At 42.6% G+C, this 8,578-nt stretch overlaps 1 long non-coding RNA gene across 1 annotated transcript; it reads right to left on the bottom strand.

Annotated features, from left to right (window-relative positions):
- Positions 1-4,020: 4,020 nt before the first annotated feature.
- LOC120243832 lies at positions 4,021-7,579 on the bottom strand. Its single transcript, XR_005531402.1, has 2 exons — positions 7,013-7,579; positions 4,021-4,974 (listed from the first exon to the last, which is right to left on the bottom strand). It is a non-coding gene; the product is annotated as an uncharacterized LOC120243832 (long non-coding RNA).
- Positions 7,580-8,578: the final 999 nt, after the last annotated feature.

Genomic DNA, 8,578 nt, shown 5'->3' with positions numbered 1-8,578 from the left:
CATGACCTGAGCTGAAATCAAGAGTCAGACAGTAAACTGAGCCATCCAGAGCCACCCAGGTGCTCTGAAGCATATTCTACTACAGACTCAGTAAGAAATAATATTCAATAAAATAAGAAATCCAAGATGAGATATTTAAATAACAGAATAATTGAGGGACACTTGGCTGCCTCAGGTGGTAGAGCATGCAATTCTTGATCTGGGGGTTGTGAGTTCAAGCTCCACAATGTAGAGATTACTTAAAAATAAAATTAAAAAAATAAAACACCAGAATAATTGAGAACAAAAGTAATATAAACAAATTTGAACAGCAAGGAACAAAATAGAGTTGGCTCAAAGTCATGTTAATCGCAAGGAGGAAAGACTTGGGACAATCACTATGAATGAAGAGGGAAAAGCCAAAGAAATTTAAGAATTAAAAAAGAAAGAAAGATATAGTGGGGTGCCTGGGTGGCTTAGTCGGTTGAGCGTCCGACTTTCGCTTAGGTCATGATCTCGTGGTTCGTGGGTTCGAGCCCCGCGTTGGGCTCTGTGCTGACTGCCAGCTCAGAGCCTGGAGCCTGTTTCAGTCTGTGACTCCCTCTCTCTCTGACCCTCCCCTGCTCACGCTGTCTCTCTCTCTCTCTCCTAGAAATAAATAAAATATTTAAAAAATTTTTAAAAAAAAGAAAGAAAGATATAGTCAAATACGATCCAAAATTGGGCTAACTGGCATTCTGGAGGAAGAGAACCCAACAAGTTCAAAGGTAAAAGCATTATTGTTAAGAAAACTATCCATCTTATAACAGGGAAAATTGATTTAGAAAAATTAATGCAGAGATATATTCTTATTAAGTTCTTAAACTTCACGGTTAAATGTATAAATCCTTCAGATATCTTGAAAGAAAAGAAAATCATGTATAGGGAAAATTTTCATTCATCTGAGACTTCTCTATAGCAAATGTCAGGAAAAAAGACAAAGAAGCAATGGCTGTAAATTCTGAGAGAAAGAAAATGAAGAAAATGTGACCCCAAAGTAATATTTCTATACAAGTATTTGTTCAAGTATAAATGCAACAGGTAGACAAGAAAGAACATAGGTAACACCCCAAAAAACAAATAATCCAATTTAAAAATTGGCAGAAGACAGGAACAGAAATTTCTTCAGAGAAGACATACACATGGCCATCAGACACACGAAAAGATGCTGAACACCACTCATCATCAGGGAAATGCAAATCAAAACCACAGTATCACCTCACACTTATCAGAATGACTAAAATGAACAATTTTAGAAACAATAGGTGTTGGCAAGGATGTCAAGATTTTCAAACACTCATGCACTGCTGGGAGTGCAGACTGGTATAGTCACTGTGGGATACAGTATGGAGGGTCCTCAAAAAATTAAAAATAGAACTACCATATGATCCAGTAATTGCACTACTGGGTATTTACCCAAAGAATACAAAAACACTAATATGAAGGGATACATGCACTTCTATTTTTATCACAGCATTAGTTACAATAGCCAAATTATGGAAGCAATTGAAGTGTCCATCAGTTGAATGAATAAAGAAGATGTGGTGCATATAAATAATGGAATATTATTCAGCCATAAAAAGAATGAAATCCTGCTATTTGCAATGACATGGATGGAGCTGGAGAGTATAATGCTAAGTGAAATAGGTCAGTCAGAGAAAGACAAATACCATATGATTCCATTCATATGTGGAATTTAAGATACAAACAAAATGAGCAAAGAGAGGGAGGGAGAGAGGAAGGGAGAGGGAGAGAAGGAGGTGGAGAGGAAGAGGGAGGGAGTGAGGGAGAGGAAGAGGGAGGGAGGGGGAGAGGGAGAGGGAGAGGGAGAGGGAAATCAAGAAACAAACTGTTAATGGGGCATCTGGGTGGCTCAGTTGGTTAAGTATCTGACTTCAGCTCAGGTCATGATCTCACGGTTTGTGGGTTCGAGCCCCGCATCAGGCTCTGTGTTGACAGCTCAGTGCCTAGAACCTGTTTCAGATTCTGTGTCACCCTCTCTCTCTGACCCTCTCCTGTTCACACTGTCTCTATTTCTCTCTCAAAAATAAATAAAACTTAAAAAAAAGAAACAAACTGTTAATTATAGGGAACAAACTGATGATTACCATTATAGGGAACAAACTGATGATTACCATTGGGGGAGATGGGGGTAGGTGAAACAGGTGATGGGGATAAAGGAGGTCACTTGTCATGATGAGAATCAGGTGATTTATGTATGGAATTGTTGAATCACTATATTATATACCTGAAACTAACAAAACACTGTATATTAGAAAAAGAAAAGGAAAAAAGCAAGAAAGGTAATGTGGCAATTAGCCATTCTTAAACTACTTAGCAGAGAAATTGCATGTACCAGGACATGATTAAAAAGAAAACCTCTGGGAATGGTGAATCTGGAGGATAAAAGGACTGGTGGTAAAAGCACTGAATCCATTTGAATATAAAAGTAAGATTAAATAACTAGAAGAAATATGGTTACCATAAGCCATAAATATTATAAACCCTGACAAAATAGAAATAATATAAACCACAAAAATTGGGAGTTGGAGTGAGAGTTTAGGAGGAAGTACAGTAATGTTATTTCATTTTGCAGAGCAAGTAGTCAATTGACACTATTCGTCAAGAAATATAGGCTGTTCTGATTTCTTCACATTTATATTTTCTTTGCCCATATTATTTAGACTGTTTCTCCTATCTTTGCTGTCTTTCTCTTATATGTATATATTTTTGAGCACTGTGTGTTGAATCCTAATCTACATAAACTGAATGCTTAATAAATAAATAAATGTTGTTGAAGTAATTTTGCAGATTTACAGATAGAGCTGTAAATTCTATGAGGATTGGGAATATGTTTTGTTCATCTTTGAATTCTCTCAGCACCTGGCATGGGGACTTGCACAAAGTAGACCATTAATAATCTTTTTTTGAATTAATTAATTAATTTCTTTGTTTCATATACATTTCATGTCTATAACAATAACTGAAGACTGCCTGGAAATATAAGGAAAATGAACCATAACTGGAGAATATAATAAAGCCTGTCACTCACATCTGAGAGGTGTATTATAAATGCTTCTGATGCCTCATTAAAGACATTCTATTGTTTTCAGAATGCATTTTTTCCATAGTAAATAATCTCCTCTTGCTATAATTTAAACATTGACACTACTATCAAAACGATCACTTCCAAAGACAGATCTGATTCTGCCATTGCTCTGTTTTAAAAACCTGCAAACCGTCCCTCCTCTCTCCACCCCCCCAACCAGTCTATACAACAGAGTCCAAATTCCTAACAATGGCATGGAAGGTCTTATATGATCTGTTCTCAGTCCATTTCTTCCCAGCCAATGCATCCCACATGCTATCTATCCAGGGGCACTTGCAATTTCTAAAACATGCTATACATATTTGTGCTTCCATGCTGTTTCCTCTATTTAAAATGTCACTCCTCATATCATATCTTGCTCCTCTGCTGTCTACACCCATCACCATACTACTCATTCCTAGGGGCTCAAGTTAAATGCCTTCTCATGGGAGACTGTGCTGTCTCCTATGCTTAAATAATTGTACCATGTGTTGTTCTCTTATAGTACTTTGCCCATGCTCTCTATGTTGTATAATAGCTAACTGTTTGTATACCTAACACTCTCTTCTAGATTGTGAGCTTTTTTCTTTGTACATCTCATTTTCCCATATTCTTTGGGCCATGTCTTATGTTTTCTAGAAAACTGTCATAGAGTATGTGCCTAACACACAGTAAATGGTCAATAAATGTAGTTGGAATAAAAAAACACATGCACTTATATTTCCACATAGAAATACACATTAAAAATTCTTCTAAATATAATGGGGGCTAATGAAAATCCTGAGTTACTAGAAGATAGAAAAGCTGTCTCTTAAACCATTGGTCATTTCTGTCCTGATGAAAGAGAAGACTTGAACATTTCTTCAGAGGTAGACTGCTCTGAAAAAACTACATGGATTGTTTAACTACTCATATTAAAGCAAGTATACATTTATTACTCTTGAAAAACTATAACTTGAGTGTAGATGCTTTCGTTTGTGAAGCATGGTGCTCCATTTGGATATGCAAATCTTTGTGTGTGGAGCAGGAGCATTGCTTCCGCAGACATTGATACAGAAGAGAAAAACGGTTTCTTTTCTCTCTGTGGATGTAGACCACATATGTGTTGTTTCTGTGGAGATGTGAATGTCCTTGTTTCAGCCCTTGCCCTTAAAAGAAGAAAAGCTGAGCTCTAAAAGATATAGTCAAACAAGGACAGGCATGATCCTTATTGCTTACTGGAGAAATAATTATGCAAAGGGACTAGACTGGCTTTGGTGAGGCTTTACCTGGGCCTACTTATAAAGATTAACTCAGTCTTTATGAGACATGTGCTGAGTTTGGACTGTTCTGAAGGTGCTGGTCCAGTTGGGTCAAAGGTTAAGGTCACAATCCTCAGGATGGAAGGTGGGGTTTCCTCTAAAGGAGTAGATGTTCTCATGGTCAGCCATCCTATAGAAAGGCAGCAACTAGGACAGAAAGTGGGACTTTGTAAATGGACTTTAAACTGGTGAGGAGAGTTTTCTTCTCTGAGCAGTTGAGCCTGAATGCCCAAGACATGGTCAGGGGAATTCTGGATGAAGAGGTAATCTGTCATCAGCCACATGGACCCTGGCTTCAAGCTCAACAATAAGGCAGGCCTCTAGTCCATAAGGGCTTTGAGAGTAGCCATGTCATACCTGCAGTTTACTCTGGATTACTCTTCCTTTCTAATATTGTTATATAACCCTGGTCTTAACTGTGCAATGAGGAGACTTTGATGGGAAGAGCCAGGGTTTGTGATGTCTTGGTAAAGAGGAGGCAGTGCTTCTTCCTGCCAGATCCCAAAGCAATGGTGAAAGTTGCATTGGCTGGAGACAGATCAGTATCACAGAACATCAGGGTGTCATCTGAAATAGAGGCAGGAGTAATTCAGTTATTTCAGGCATATGTTAGTGATAACATCACCCCTCAGGACTCCTCAACAGTAGAAGGGAGGGAAACTTCAAAGGGGGCTAATATCCTAATAATTTGAAAGATGGGAGCTCAGAGTCATTGCAGTTTGGAGTTTTAAATATGGCCTCCTTTATACCCAAAAAATTCATGAACACTATCTGATTATCAAGGGCACATGAGGCCTTTAGTGAACAAACCCTTTTTATCCTGGACATTCTGCTCAATAGACTTGAGAAAAACAAAGACAAACAAAATATTCCTCAGTGTGATTTTATACGAGTCTTTTCTTTTTAGTTTCCTCCAGGCTTCTGCTCTCAATCCCTGTACAGGCATACATTTTCACCAGAAACTGATAGTTTCCTTCTTTTCTTCTATTATGCATCCATCCTCTGTTTTCCTCACCAAGTGTTCTGAATAAGAGAGTAAGGGAAAGTTTGAAATTCTTTCTGGATATTATGCATAAGCATGGATGAATATCTTACTGGTCTTTCAATGAGGTGAACATTTAACTTGATATGATTTTCTTAGGTTGAACAGGAATGTTACTTAACACATTGGCATAGCAGCCACAATCTTATCCTTGTTGATTGCATCTATGGTCATACTCTGAAAAAAGACTGCATTCAGTTCCTGAGAGCTTTTCTGGATTCATGATGCTTTGCCTTTTTATTCTAACAGCTGCTTATTTGCATAACCTGTTAAAGACATTTCCCTACCATCAAACTACTGGGCCTCCTCTAGCTCCTGGGACATTTTTTCTTGCTCTTATAGATTCTGTAAACAAATAACAATTTTTACCTTCAACATAAGTTCTGCCTGCCTGAAATCTTTCATTGTCTTCTCCCAATTACACAACAAAGCCAAGTTTTGCAAAATATCACTTTGGCTATTAATAATTTCATTTGTCTCCAAGACTTTCCTGAAATTCTTAATTTTTTCATATATCTTTCCCTGGGACTTAGATGCTCTAAAATATCTATCTCATTTACTTCATGCAACAAACACTTATTGAATGAATACTTATTGTGTTGTACATACAAGGCTACCTGCTGTGGCTACAAAGTAGAGGAACTCACATCTGGTTTAATGGCTAGAATATTTGACTTACTGTTGTAATTTCTTAACTCCTCTAGGATTATGTTGAAAAGTGGAACTTCCTCTTTTGATTGCCATAAAGCAGAATGCAGCTAATAAAGAGAGCAATCCAGGTTACTGAGGTGATAACTGAAGTGGGGGAAAGTCCCATGCAAAAAAATTGGGAGAAATATTGGAACCCAAGGACACGAGAGAAGAAGCATATTTTATTTCTTTTAAGTAGGCTTTATGCCCAACAAGGGGCTTGAGCTCAGGACCTGAGCCAGCCAGGTGCCTCGGGGTAAAACAGTGTACTTTAAAGGTCAGATCTTTTCTAAGTTAATTTAGGGTTTCATTTTTGTTATGTGTTTGTTATCTCTACAAACAAGAACAGTATACATGAAAATAATGGGAAATTATGCATCTTTCATTATTTCTTAAATTAATAAATTATAACATTTTGTGTTGATATCCTTTAATATAACATTTCCTACTATCAAAAATTTTTGAGGGAGAATATCATGTGTCTTGGTGAAGTTTTCATAAAGAACATGAGATCTTTAGATGTGGGGTCACAAAGAGCAGGAGACATTTTTTTTCTCTGTGATATATATCTCCTGACATGCTCAGGTGTTTTGTTGAGGAAGTCTGAAAATATGATAATTCTAGTTCTGAAGGTGCAAGGAAAGGACCCATCACGTACTCTGCACCCTACTGGCTGAAGAAGCACACCTCAGGCTCTTTTGTCTTAGGAAAATAAAAGGGAGGCATGGGGTGTTGGAGTGGAGGGTTTCCTAGGGGTTAAACCCGAGTGCTTAAAAGCCCTTGCGAACGTTACAGCTTTTACTTCAGTAGCTACTGTAAAACAGATGTTGTTCAAAATAAGAAGGCTAGAGCAGAGAAGCCCGTTGTGCCGACCTGGGGTACAGCTCAGGTGGGGGCAGCCGCCTGGTCCGGAGCGGAAGGTGCCTGCATTCTGCAGGTGCGGGGATTGTTATCTTGCACCGCCCCGGCTACCGAGAGGGCGGGACTCGCGGGGTTGCAGAGTGTGGGACTTGGCCCCTGAAGCAGAGTCTAAACGTATTCCACGCGGCAGACATTTATCCAGCCGGGTGCCCACACCTGGCACGGGGGAGGGGAAACAGCTTCTACAGTAACCGCAGAGACAAGAGGAGCCCCTCGTTTGGGACGCCAGAGGGCTGGTCCCGCTAGGCTCTGTCCGACTGCTTTCCCGTGATTGCTTCCTCCACCTGTCCATCATTCTAATGCCCTACTTCGATTGGTTCTCCTCTCTGCCACTCGGTTCCGCCGCGCTGACCCCCATTGGCCCCTCTCCGGCCGAGGCCCCGCCCCACGAACTGGGCATGGGGAGTGGGGCGCGGAGGAGAGAGAGCGGGGCGCTTGCTCTGGGCTGGGGGGAGGCGGTGGCGGAGAAGGAGGAGGAGAAGAAGGAGGAGCAGCGCCAGCAGGAGGCAGCGGCCGCGACCCGGCTGGGGTGATGGTGCAGGTGCCCGGGGCCCGCGAGGAGCTGCCCGGCTGAGGGGCGCCTGGTCCAGGGTCCGCAGCGCCGCCGCGTCTCTCCCGGGGGCGGGCGGGCGGGCGGGAAGATGCTGAGCAGGTTGATGAGCGGCAGCAGCAGGAGCCTGGAGCGCGAGTACAGCTGCACCGTGCGGCTGCTGGACGACAGCGAGTACACCTGCACCATCCAGGTCAGTGCCGCGCTGCCCTGCCCGCGGAACCCCTTCGTCTCCCGAGTCTGGCCAACTTGGCCCGCCGCCGCTGCCCGGGGTCGCCGCAGACCCCAGTGCTTTGTCCGTCCCCGGCTGCGGCGGACGGCCCCGGTGCAGAGAGCGCCTCCGCCCGAGACCGGTCCCGGGCGGGGTACTGCGCGCTCCGCGCAGCTGCGGTGAGAGTCCCTCCGTCCGGTACCCTCAGCTATCCCTCTGCCCTCTCCCAGGGTGAGGCCACCCCATCCTGGCTCCTCGAGCCTGCCAGGATGGGGAGCGTCTTCCACTGGCTGCAAGAGGGAGGCGGGCTGGGCGGGAGCCTCCTACCCGGGCCGCCCCGTCGAGGGGCGCAGGCTTTGGCTCTCTAGCCAGGCAAGGACCCTTGGCCGGCTTTTCTTATCTATCTTTGGTTGAAAGGATAATGCTGTATGTCATAATCACCCGCCCCCCCAGCATTTGTGAGTCAGAGCTCTCATAAGGTAGAAGTGAACGCGCAGCCCATGCAGAGTGGCCTATGGAAGGGAGCCCAGCCTCTGGGCTCCCAGGATTAGCCCCCCTCCCTGCCTTTCGCTCCCCAAATCTCATTGTGTTGGGCAATTCTGGGTGGGCATGAGGTAAAGATTTAGCAACAAGTACCAGAGATTTGAGGGTTGGCCGTGGTGAGAAAGAATCGGTGACTTACAGATAACGCCAACAATACGTTAATGCTTCGCAGCATTTCTTCAGAAACCTGGTATTTTTGGAAGGGATTTTTACA

Source organism: Hyaena hyaena, unplaced genomic scaffold (assembly GCF_003009895.1).
Source record: "Hyaena hyaena isolate Hyena2069 unplaced genomic scaffold, ASM300989v1 scaffold_361, whole genome shotgun sequence".
Lineage (NCBI taxonomy): Eukaryota > Metazoa > Chordata > Mammalia > Carnivora > Hyaenidae > Hyaena > Hyaena hyaena.
This window is presented reverse-complemented; position numbering and strand designations above follow the sequence as displayed.